Source organism: Triticum dicoccoides, chromosome 5A (assembly GCF_002162155.2).
Source record: "Triticum dicoccoides isolate Atlit2015 ecotype Zavitan chromosome 5A, WEW_v2.0, whole genome shotgun sequence".
NCBI lineage: Eukaryota > Viridiplantae > Streptophyta > Magnoliopsida > Poales > Poaceae > Triticum > Triticum dicoccoides.
Genome location: NC_041388.1, coordinates 49,555,054 through 49,567,987, shown reverse-complemented (window position 1 = coordinate 49,567,987; position 12,934 = coordinate 49,555,054).

The window sequence follows — 12,934 nt, the reverse complement described above, 5'->3', positions numbered from 1 at the left end:
ATTATGGAGCAAGGAGTGGCAAGAGCCTAGGCTTGGGGATGCCCATGGCACCCCCAAGATAATCTAAGGACACCCAAAAGCCAAAGCTTGGGGAAGCCCCGGAAGGAATCCCCTCTTTCATCTACTTCTATCGGTAACTTTACTTGGAGCTATATTTTTATTCACCACATGATATGTGTTTTTCTTGGAGCATCTTGTATGATTTGAGTATTTATTTGCTAGTTTACCACAATCATCCTTGCTGTACACACCTTTTGAGAGAGCCATACATGATTTGGAATTTGTTAGAATACTCTATGTGCTTCGCTTATATCATTTGAGTTATATAGTTTTGCTCTAGTACTTCACTTATATCTTTTATAGCACGGTGGTGGAATTGTTTTATAGAAACTATTGATCTCTCATGCTTCACTTAGATTTTTTTGGGAGTCTTAAATAGCATGGTAATTTGCTTAAAAATCCTTATATGCTAGGTATACAAGATTAATAATAAAATTCTCTTATGAGTGTGTTGAATGCTATGAGAAGTTTGATGCTTGATAATTGTTTTGAGATATGAGGATGGTGATATTAAAGTTGTGCTAGTTGAGTAGTTGTGAATTTGAGAAATACTTGTGTTAAAGTTTGTGATTCCCGTAGCATGCACGTATGGTGAACCGTTATGTGATGAATTCGGAGCATGATTTATTGATTGATTGTCTTCCTTATGAGTGGCGGTCGGGGATGAGCGATGGTCTTTTCCTATCAATCTATCCCCCTAGGAGCATGCGCGTAATACTTTGCTTTGATAACTTGTAAATTTTTGCAATAAGTATATGAGTTCTTTATGACTAATGTTGAGTCCATGGATCATACGCACTTTTCTTCCTTCCACCATTGCTAGCCTCTCTAATACCGCGCACCTTTCGCCGTACACCCACCATATACCTATTATGGCATTTCCATAGCCATTCCGAGATATATTGACATGCAACTTTCCACCGTTCCGTTTATTATGACACACTCCATCACTGTCATATTGCTTAGCATGATCATGTAGTTGACATTGTATTTGTGGCAAAGCCACCATTCATAATTCTTTCATACATGTCACTCTTGATTCATTGCATATCCCGGTACACCGCCGGAGGCATTCATATATAGTCATATTTTGTTCTAAGTATCGAGTTGTAATTGTTGAGTTGTAAGAAAATAAAAGTGTGATGATCATCATTATTAGAGCATTGTCCCAGTGAGGAAAGGATGATGGAGACTATGATTCCCCCACAAGTCGGGATGAGACTCTGGACGAAAAATAAAAAAAGGGGAAGAAAAGAGGCCATAAAAAAGAGAAAAGGCCCAAATAAAAAAATGAGAGAAAAGGAGAGAAGGGGCAATGCTACTATCCTTTTACCACACGTGTGCTTCAAAGTAGTGTATAATTTTTTATTGCTCCATGCTATATTATCTACTGTTTTGGACTATATTGGGCTTTATTTTCCACTTTTATATTATTTTTTGGACTAACCTATTAACCGGAGGCCCAGCCCAGAATTGTTGTTTTTCGCCTATTTCAGTGTTTCGGAGAAACAGAATATCAAACGGAGTCCAAACGGAATAAAATCTTCAGAAACGTGATTTTCTCATCAGATAAGACCCAGGAGACTTGGACCCTTTGTCAAGAAAGCCACAAGGTGGTCACGAGGGTGGAGGGCGCCCCCCTAGGGCGCCCCCTGCCTCATGGGCCCCTCGAAGCTCCACCGACATACTTCTTCCTCCTATATATACCTATACATACCCCCATACGATCGGGGACGGAGCCAAAAACCTAATTCCACCGCCGCAACTTTCTGTATCCACGAGATCCCATCTTGGGGCCTGTTCCGGAGCTCCGCCGGAAGGGGAATCGATCACGGCGGGCTTCTACATCATCATCCAAGCCACTCCGATGAAGTGTGAGTAGTTTACTTCAGACCTACGGGTCCATAGTTAGTAGCTAGATGGCTTCTTCTCTCTTTTTGGATCTCAATACAATGTTCTCCCCCCTCTTGACTACAAGAAAAACACACATCCGTGACATTTTGGGCCAAACGAAAAAAATTTCTGTCATACATATGACACTTCTATGACGATAATTGTGACAAAACCCGGTATCATCATAGATGTGGTGGGCTCCTACTTCTATGACAAAAAATCATGATAGAAAATGGGCTTTTTGTCCTGGGCGGGCTGGAGAGGCAGCTGCATGACATTCTTTGGGCCGTCCATGACGGAAAAAACCGTGGTAGAAGCGAGGGGGAGGAAAATTTCGGGGAGTTCCCAGTTACGGTGGGAGGTCGGGGGCCGAGCGATGTGCGTTTCTCTCGTACACATACACACGTGTGTGCGAGGCGTTGGCTCTAACTGAACCCGAGCGAGGCGTTGGGCTCTAACTGAACCCGAGTGATTGCACTGCAGGCTACGCGTTACCAAACCCGAGCGATCAATCGATGGCTGTTAACTGAACCCGATCGAGCGATTCCTTCGCTACTACTGCTAACTGAAGCCGATCGATGGGATGAACAGTGAGCGTTGCGGGGGGTTTGGATGAACAGTGAGCGGTGGCGTTGCCTCTGGATGAACAGGACCTCGTGGTGTGGTGGAGGGCTGGATGAACAGTAGACGGTGGAGGGGTGCCCGTGGAGGGGTGGATGAACAGGACCCCGTGGTATGGAGGGCTAGATGAACAGTAGACGGTGGAGGGGTGGTTGAACAGGACCCCGTGGTGTGGAGGGCTGGATGAACAGTAGACGGTGGAGGGGTGCCCATGGAGGGGTGGTTGAACAGGACCCCGTGGTGTGGAGGGCTAGATGAACAGTAGACGGTGGAGGGTTGGTTGAACAGTAGCCGGTGGAGTAGCGCGCGGTGGAGGCTGGATGAACAGGAGCCCGTGGATGAACAGTCGCAGGTGGAGGCTGGAGGAGGTCGACGGTGGATGAACAGTAGCTCGTGGAGGCTAGAGGGGGTCGACGGTGGAGATGAACAGTATCCTGTGGAGTCCCGTTTTGTGGTACGCCACACCCCTCCCGATGAACAGGTCCCCCGTTTCGACCGTAGCGCTCCAACACAAGTCTGTTTCGTCTGTTTTGCGGTACGCCACACCCCTCCCGATCAACAGGACCCCCATTTCGACCGTAGGAGGTCCGTTTCCTCCGTTTTGCGGTACGCCAGACCCCTCCCGATGAACAGGATCCGTTTTGAACGTGGCCGGTGAAACACAAGGCCATTTCCTCCGTTCTGCGGTACGCCAGGCCTCGTTTCCATCGCCTGTTCCGTCCAAGCCCTCCCGATGAACACGACGCATTCCGTTGCCTCCCCATGAACACGACGCATTCCATTGCCTCCCCATGAACACGACGACGACACTGTTTCCCCGTTCCGACCCAGCAATGTACACGAGCCCTGGCCATACGTATGCACGAGTAGGCGTTCGAGACCCCACCCGTATGTACACATACGTGGCCGTATTTTCATTCTTGCACCCTGGCTGCTATACGTACGTGTGCATGCTACGTGCGCGCCTCTACTACGACACGTGCGCGCCTCTACATCAACCACTATGTACGTACACGTTCATGACCAGAATGACAACACTACGTACGCTTCGACCAGGTGGGTCCCGACTGTTAGGCACTTCCTTGCCTGTGAAGATGTAGCTGGTGGGACCCAGCAGTCAGGGGGGCGAAATACGGTGGCCCGTCCGGTGGGTCCCGCTGTCAGGTGGAGGAATAATTATTTTGCATGTAATAAGGAGGCACTTCCTTGCTGCGGCCATGGACCCAGCTGTCAGCCTCTCCATGTACAGTCCACGTCTGATGGAAGCCGTTCCTTGACCACGTTGACCACGCCGCGCCGAGAGCACTAGGGCGATGGACGATGGCGAGTCCTAGAAAGGGGACGACGCGGAGCCGGGGAAGACGCGGCAGTGGATGCCCACACGTAGAGGAGTATGAGGGTTCACTGGTTCGCTGCGGTGTGAGGCTGCCGTCGCCGCCGAATAACAGGGGGTGTGGGTGAGTAGAGTGATGGCCTGGCCAGCGGTGGGAGTAGTAGGGGGCGGTGAGGCCTCCGCCGCATCGCAGCCGGCCACGGGAGGTAGGAGCACGAGGCACGACCGACGCTGGTTTGGGCGGCTGGAGCAAGAAGACCAGAGGTTGAAGAAGCACTACGGCCGTTGGATGGACATCGTACGGTCACTGGAGCTAGAATCGTGCATATTGACTAAGTTGACAAAGCCCTCCGTCCCCGTCAACTTAGTAGGCCCACAAGTCAGCCTGCCACTATACTGGGTCCCAGCTAACAGGGGGAGTATTCATTTTTTTTGTGCGTAATAAGGAGGCACTTCCTTGCATGCGAAGATATAGCTGGTGGGTCCGAGCTATCAGCGGAGGTAACGTTTTCTTCGCGAAATACAGAGGCCCTTTTGGTGGGTCCCCAATGTCAGGTGGAGGAATCATTATTTTGCGCCTAATAAGGAGGCATTTCCTTGCGTGCGGCCGTGGACCCACTATCGGCCTCTCCACGTAAAGTCCACTTCAGATGCATGTCGGTCGTTGACCACGTTGACCAGGCCGCGCCGAGTGCACCAGGGCGGTGGACGACGGCGAGGCCTAGGAAGGGGACGACACGGAGGCAGGGAAGACTTGGCAGTTGTTTCCCACGCGGAGGGGAGTACGATTGTACGAGGGTTTGCTGGTTCGTCTGCCGTCGCCGGAGAATAACAACAGGTGTGGGTGAGTAGAGGGATGGCTAGGCCAGCGATGGGAGTACGGTCGGGCGGTGAGGCCTGCGCGGCAGCACGGCCGGCCGCGGGGAGGAGGGAGCAGGCAGTCCCGCCGGTGCTTGTTTGAGCGGCTGGAGCAGGAAGAGCAGAGATTGAAGAAGCACGACGGCCGTTGGATGGACATCCAACAGTCAGTGCTTGTGCGTCAACCTTTTTTTAGGAAAGCCTCAAATCTGTGGAAAACAGCATACATCCCATCTGCCATTATTTCTAATAATTTACAGCCCATTTGCTAATTCTTAAGGTTTTTTTGGAGCCCGTATTCTTTTGTTAGCATTACAACCCATATTGTGGCAACTGTTAAAAAATTATATGAAATTTTGCATATTTCGGTGCGGTCCGAACTGTTTTTAATCCCGAAATTTCGACTGACATTCAAACTGATTTTAAAAATAAATGTATCTCAATATAAAATCCAACAAATTCTCCACGCATAAAAATTAATGTAATTTAAAATCTTGAAATGAAAAAAGATATTTGAAACTAATTGCCGGTTTGATGTGTTTTAAAAATGTACAACCCATTTCTCATTACTAATGGGCAATTTTCTCGGCCAGCCGAATGAAAGCTCTTCCCGTCTTGAAAGAATTGCAGCCCAATAGGCCTGACAAAGCGACTTACTTGGCAAATCACCAAAAAACTGGGCTGTGGCCGTGGACCCAGCTGTCAGCCTCTCCACGTACAGTACTCTTCTGATGGAAGTCATTCCTTGACCACATTGACCATGCCGCGCGGAGAGCACCACGGCGGTGGACGACGACGAGGCTTAGGAAGGGGACGACACGGCAGTGGAAGCCCGCGCGAAGAGGACTACGAGGGTTCACTGGTTCGGCTGCGGTGTGAGGCTGCTGTCGCCATAGGGCCTGACCAGCGGTGGGAATAGAGGGGCGGCAAGGCCTCTGCTGCAGCACAGCCGGCCACGGGAGGCAGGAGCATGCAGCATGACCGGTGCTGCTTTGGGCGGCTGGAGCAAGAAGACCAGAGGTTGACGAAGCACTATGGCCATTGGATGGGCATCGTACGGTCACTGGAGCTAGAATCGTTCATATTGACTAAGTTGACAAAGCCCTTCGTCCTTGTCAACTTAGTAGGCCCACAAGTCAGCCCAACAATATGGTGGGTCCCAGCTAGCAGGGGGTATTCATTTTTTTGGCGTAATAAGGAGGCACTTCCTTGCGTGCGAAGATATAGCTGGTGGGTCCGACCTGTCAGCGGAGGGAACGTTTTTTTCACGAAATACAGAGGCCCTTCCTGTGGGTCCTAGCTGTCAGGTGGAGGAATCATTATTTTGTGCGTAATAAGGAGGCATTTCCTTGCGTGCGGCCGTGGACCCAGCTGTCAGCCTCTCCACGTACAGTCCAGTTCCGATGGATGTCGTTCATTGACCACGTTGACCAGGCCGCGCCGAGAGCACCAGGGCGGTGGACGATGGCGAGGCCTTGGATGGGAATGACACGGAGCTAGGGAATACTCGGCAGTTGTTCCCCACGCGGAGGAGTACGAGGGTTTACTGGTTCGTCTGCCGTCGCCGGAGAATAACAGCAGGTGTGGGTGAGTAGAGGGATGGCTAGGCCAGCGATGGGAGTACGGTGGGGCCGTGAGGCCTGCGCGGCAGCATAGCCGGCCGCAGGAGGAGGGAGCAGGCAGTCCCGCCGGCGCTTGTTTGAGCGGCTTGAGCATGAAGAGCAGAGATTGAAGAAGCATGACAGCCGTTGGATGGACATCCAACAGTCACTGCTCTCGTGTGTTGACTAAGTTGACAGGGTGTTGCGTGTGCGCCAACCTTTTTTTTATGAAAGCATATGCGTCAACCTGTAGTAGGCGCACAAGTCAGCCTCAAATCTATGGAAAACAGCATACAACCCATCTGCCATTATTTCTAATAATGTACAACCCATTTGCTAATTCGTAAGAATTTTTTTGGAGCCCATCTTCTTTTTATTAGCATCACACCCCATATTGTGGCCACGGTTAAAAAGTATATGAAATTTTGCATATTTCCGTGTGCTCAACTGTTTTTAATCCAGAAATATCGATTCACATTCAAACTATTTTGAAAAATAATTTATATAAATATAAAATCCAAATAATTGTCCACGCATAAAAATCAATGGAATTTAAGATCTTGTAATGAAAAAAATTGAAACTAATTCCCGGTTTGATGTGTTTTAAAAATGTACATCCCATTTCTGGGCAAATCGAATGAAACTCTCCTTGTCTTGAAAGATTTGCAGCCCAGCAGGGCCGATAAAGCAATTAGGCCTTGTCTGGGTATTTCTTTAAAAAAATAGAACTGGGCTAGCCATTTTCAGCAAGAAAAAAACACAACTGGGCTCATGATGTGGTAAACATAAATAAAACCCTGGCTAGACGGGCCAGAGCCCCCGCACAACCCCGTTGTTACCCTGATCCGTTGCTAAAACTAGTATAAATAACAACTGCTTGTTCCTCAAAAAAAACTGCGCGACTTACTGGGTCCCTGGTGTCAGCCGCTCGTAGTGTAATTCTCTCGTTTATTGACTACTTTGACATTGGCGTGAGCCCCAGATGTCCAACCAATTAGGAGGAACCATATTTTTGTGCTTGTACTATAGAGGCACTTGCTTGCGTACTGCCATGACGCTGGTGGGTCCCTACTATCATCCTCTCCACGTACAGTCATCTCCTTGTTCCTCTCGGTTGTTGACGACGTTGACAACGCAAGAGGGCGGTGCACCGCGCACGGCGAGCGAACCAAGGCCACAAGGCGGAGGGCGACGGCGAGGCCTCGGACGGAACAAACAGGAGCCGTTGAAGATGCGCCGGTCCAGTCGCAGGCGGAGGGGAGTACGAGCGTTGACTGGTTCGGGTGTAGGTGCGTGTTGGGGCTGACGTCGCCGGAGAATAACAGGGCGTGTGGGGGAATAGAGGGAGGGACTGGCCAACATTGGAGGGTACGTACGGTAGGGTGGCGGAGGCGCAGCCAGCCATGGGAGGCGGGAGCAAGCGGAGACGACGGGGTGGTTTGGTTTGGGCGATTGGAGGAAGAAGAAGACAAGAGATAGAAGATACACGACAGATGTTGGATGTCAATCCAACGGCTGGTAGGCAGAATCGTTTGTTGACTGGCTAGTAAGTCGACACCACCTTGGATAGGCTATTTCCTCGCGGGTCCCAAATGTCATAATCCAAATCTGTCACGGTCATGCAGCCTTTCCTATGAAAATTTACAACCCATTTGATGTGCTAGTTCGAAATAAGTTTGTGGGTGCTGGTGGGGGCTAATCACTTGGCTTCCGTAATGCACAGTGAGCTCAAGCAGCCGGCGAGAGTGATGTTATATCCCTTGGTTTGGATTTGTTATAATATTTCACTCTAAATTAAACGAATGGCAAGCCATTTGCCTTGTTTCAAAGAAAATATGACAGTCACAGCCGAGTTGAAAAGGGCAGGAACATCTAACTCCAGCTTACAAACTGTACAAAAGCACGAGGGTTAATTGTTCATCAGGTTTACAAAAAAACCAGATTGAAAAGGGCAACAACATCTAACTCCAGCACTATTTTCGGCAGTCACAGTCAAATGGATCGGTCAGGTCCTTAGAATGAACATCCTGGGTCGTAAAATTTACTAGATTATGACCACAATATGTTGTAAATAGAAGCCCGGCACGTTCAGAAGCTCTTTTGCCCACCTGAAACTCCTTTTTTACTCTTCGACATACCCATCCGTCAAAACCATGCTGCTGATAAACTTAAGCCTAATGGACAATAGTAACCTCGCATTCAGCAGGAAGAATGTGACAAATCTTGTGTTTGCACGGTTGGCTACATATCGTTCTAGCGTTATTGTCTTTAATCGAATCTCATGAGAAGTGAAAAAATCCCGATGCTTACGAATCCACCGATTGGTTATAACTTTCTTACCCCGTCCTGTTGCCTAAATAGACATGAAGATTGAAAACAGTTAAGGTCTAAAAGAAGAGTGTCGAAAGAGCAACAGCTGAACGGTTAATTCTAGTACACTATATGCGGGCTTCCAATGTGGGGGAAATTATCACCTTTATATACAACTTCTCCAGACATGGAAAGCATTGCAGCAAGCCAATAATCTTTTTCAGATCAAAACTATTCATTTGTATATATAAGATCTTAACAGAATCCAGCACCATTGATAGGCCATCCATGGAGAAACTCTTCATTGAGCATAGAACATAATATTAGTACAAAATGTGTACTCCAAGATGATATATAAATTATGCGCAGAAATTTAAAATGTAGCTTATGGTTACAAGTGTAGATGATAATATAAAGTACCTGAAGAACTATGGAGCCAAACACCATATTGAAATGGGCACAGGGATCATGTATTACACCCAAGGTCTCTAGTTTAGGCGCAGAGAGGATGGTTATTTGCAACGGTGAATAACTAGAATCAAGGATCAACCTTTGAAGTGAAGGGGCATCTTGGATGATGAGATGCCTTCCATCAAAAGAAATTCCAATTCTTACAAGGTTAGGCGACTTTATTTGGAGACAACCGATTCTAACTGTGAAAACAAGCACCAAGCACTCCAGCGCTGGGCAACTGGAGTGGATGATGCTGTGCAATGAGGCCTCCGATATATGAACCCGCACAAGTGAAAGTTTCTTGCGAAATGGGAGTCAAAGGTTTTGTACCAGATTGTCTGGTAGGCAGCACTGCGCAAAGGTGGCGGTGTGGAGAGAGGACGAAAACCCCGAGATGGACATCGGTGCCGAGGGCACAAGTTCATGGCGTTCGGTATGTGGTATGTGATTTCCAGGGGAATAGTAGAACTCAAGCAGCTGTAGTTCTATGAATTCAGGGGCTTCCAGCCAGGCGTCCACCGTGCAGGGCATGGTATGCTTGCTCAGGTAGCATGACGGGATGCAAAGGCTTTGAACGGAGCCCTGGTGGGAGGAGATGATGGCTCTGGGGATTTCAAAATCATTGAAGAGAGATAGCTGACGACAATCGAGATTAAGGGGAACGGCGCCATAGAGGGCGCCACCGAATTGAGAGGACTTGGGTGCGGCAGCAATCCTTGGTGGGGAGAAGCGAGATGATCTCCCCAAGGATGGCGTCCGAGATATCGCTGATGCGGTCCACCCGAGATTCTACGGGTTCCTGGGATCCGGTGGGGGCGGGGTCGCCACTTCTCCCCGCGCTGCCGGGTGTGGGATCTACAATAGGCGTCGTCACTGGCGGGAGCCTCATCTTCTTGGCGCTGGGGTCAGCCGACTCCATTTTCCTCGAGGGCATCGCGTCGCGCTCACGGATTTGAGCATAGTAACGAATGACGAGCCTAGGTGTAGTGCGAGCGAAGAAGAAGGGGTGCTGGGGGTTTTCTGTAGGAGTGAGGAAGAAGGGGAGCTAGGGTTTTCTGTAGGCGTGAGGTGAGGAATTTGGGGGTACGAGTGGAGAGAGCTGACGTGAGATGGGTGGGAGCGAGGAGGAAGAAGAGCACCTAGGTTTTTGAATTGATTTTACTATTTACTAGTGTGGATGGGCTGTTTTGTCTTGGGACCCGAGAAACAATTACTACTAGTACAGTGGAGACACTCTACAGCTACCCAGAAAAACAATTACTACTAGTACAGTGGAGACACTCTACCGCTTCTGGATCCTCCTAGGTCATTGAAATGTCTCCCTCTACTGGATGTCATTATACTTTTGTTCACCGACATGCGGGCCATGCTGCACGCGGGCCCAAATGCCATCCACCAAATTAGAAGGCAGTATGCAGGCGGAGAGTCACCCCGGTCGTAGCGTGGTAGTAACGAGCCATCGTATCACAAAACCCCACCTCCCTGCAGTCTAAATTTGACGGACGAAGCAACCATCATTTCACACTTCGCTGAATCCCCTTCTCCCTCATTGTCTTCAAGAAAGGCAACACTTGCATCTGCCACTGTTCTTCTCTCCGAATGAAGGGAAGGTAAGAGGATCCGTGATGTTGGTATATTTTCATTCAGAGGAAAAAAAAGAACTTTTGCAAAGCAGTAACCGATCCTCACTCTCTTTTTTGTTTCATTGTCATTGCGATTGTGTTTTCCTTTTAGTGGACTCCTAGTATTCGACAGTTTCATGATGGACCAAGGAGAACCAGGCAAAGATCTGCCGATATTGGAGCAGACGCGGGAGGCTGATCCCCACAAGACAGAGAGCTCCAAGAAGATGGAGGCAACCACCGAGGCGACCCCAGATACCGAGATGGTCAACGCCCCGTTTGAGGTTACAGCCCCCGTGGCACTGCAGGAGCAGTTTTCCACCTTCGAGGATGTGTCCCCCCCCCCGGCTGAGCAGCCCAAGGTGATTTCCTTCTTTGCCGATCTCGATTGTGGTTTTTCATCTAAGTATGTGGTGATTTTTTTTAGAAAAGGAAGTATGTGGGGATTAATAATGCACAATTTTATTAGCTTCGATGCCATGGTATACGTAGTGGTTTAAATAACTTGTGTTTCTTATACTGAAAAGTAATTCAGAATTTGTTTCTGTTTCAATTAGAGCCCTGATGCAGACAAGGATTGTGTGGCTGTACATGTCACTTGCTATGAGGCGGACGACCTGAATATATGCACTGGGAAAATAGAGTTCTTAGGCTGTTGGATCCTGGAAGCCATTTGCGGTTATACCAATGAAGAGTTGCATTCCAGCCTCACTCTAGTCAGGCGTGTTGTCCAGGGTGTACTGAAGCACAAGAAGTTCAAAGCTACTCCTTCGTTTGTGAGGAATACTGTTCTTGTCAAGCTTACGCAGGAAGATGACGTGGCATGCCTCCACAAACAAGTTTATTAGTGGCAAGGCCACAAGGTTGTCTTCATGAAGGTTCACAGGATTGAGCTGCTGCGGGACGTCCTCGATGATGTTCATGGCAAGGTCCGTCTTGTGTCCAACCCAAATTAGATCGAGGCATGAAATAGTTGCCCCAGCTAGTGTTTAATAGTAGTTTGCATTGTGTCTAATTATCCGAACCTTGCCTGTTATCGACCCCTCTGGGGCTAGTACTCTGTTTGAATCCATCTATGGGAACTACTGCTACTTTTGTGTGCCCGTGAATCATGTGAGAACCATCGTAATTATTGTCGAAACAAATGCGTCCTCACTAGTTTTTTTCATGAATATGGCATGGTAAGACATAAGTTGTCACGGTTTATCATACGAGCAATGTGTGTTTTGATGAAATAGAGCACTCGTTCGAGAACCATGCGCCGACGTATACATAAGTACTTGTAAACACTGTTGGTGCTACCCCACTTGTAAGCAGTTGTGCAAAACACGGCACATTGGCTTAGCTCGCTTCAACACTAGGCTATCGACCAGCTAACAATCAACAATCTGCTGTCTGACATATAAGCAACTATGTATCTTGTTACAGTGGTTCATGCAGTTAATTGAGGCCACAATGTAATAAATTCCAAACATTCACACGCTAGTCCAGCGCTCATGTGGAATACTCACATTAAACTCGTCTTCATAAAAAACTTGAAAAGCATAAGTTAAGCAATTTTATACATCTCAATGATTCATAGAACATAACAAACATATACTAGTCCACAGCAAAAGACAAAGTTGTGAGAAGGTTTACAAATCAGGAAAAAACAAGCAAGGCTTCTCTCTAAGCAAAGGGCCTCCCGGCAGGCTTAAATTTCCTGGAGTTCACTCTGGTTTTTTCTTGTCGCCACCATTCAGGGTTAGGTTCTCTCAATTCAGAATAACCAATTATAATTGTGGTATCAGCTGGAATGCTGAACTGAACCATGTAGTGTACTAACCAGCTGAAATGCATGTGCATTCCACTAAATTTAAGAACCGCTATTTGCAGAAATAAGCAGACCACAATGCCTCTTGCCCACACACCTGTCCAAAAAAACCGCCGTGCAGCCATTCCAGCTAGTACTTCCATGGATGAACTGGTAGAAAGTGCATTCCGGACTAGGATGCAGTTGTTTTCGCTCGTCCCTGCACTACAATCAGGAAGTAAAACGTACGAATCAGCTTCTTTTAGATTGCGTTGGTCATTCTACCTTAGTTACTACCAATGTAGGGATACCTTGAAGACGGGAGGTTAGACGACGACAGCGAGGGATAGCCATCTCATTTTGCGCAGTTGTACTAAAACTGAGGTGTGTG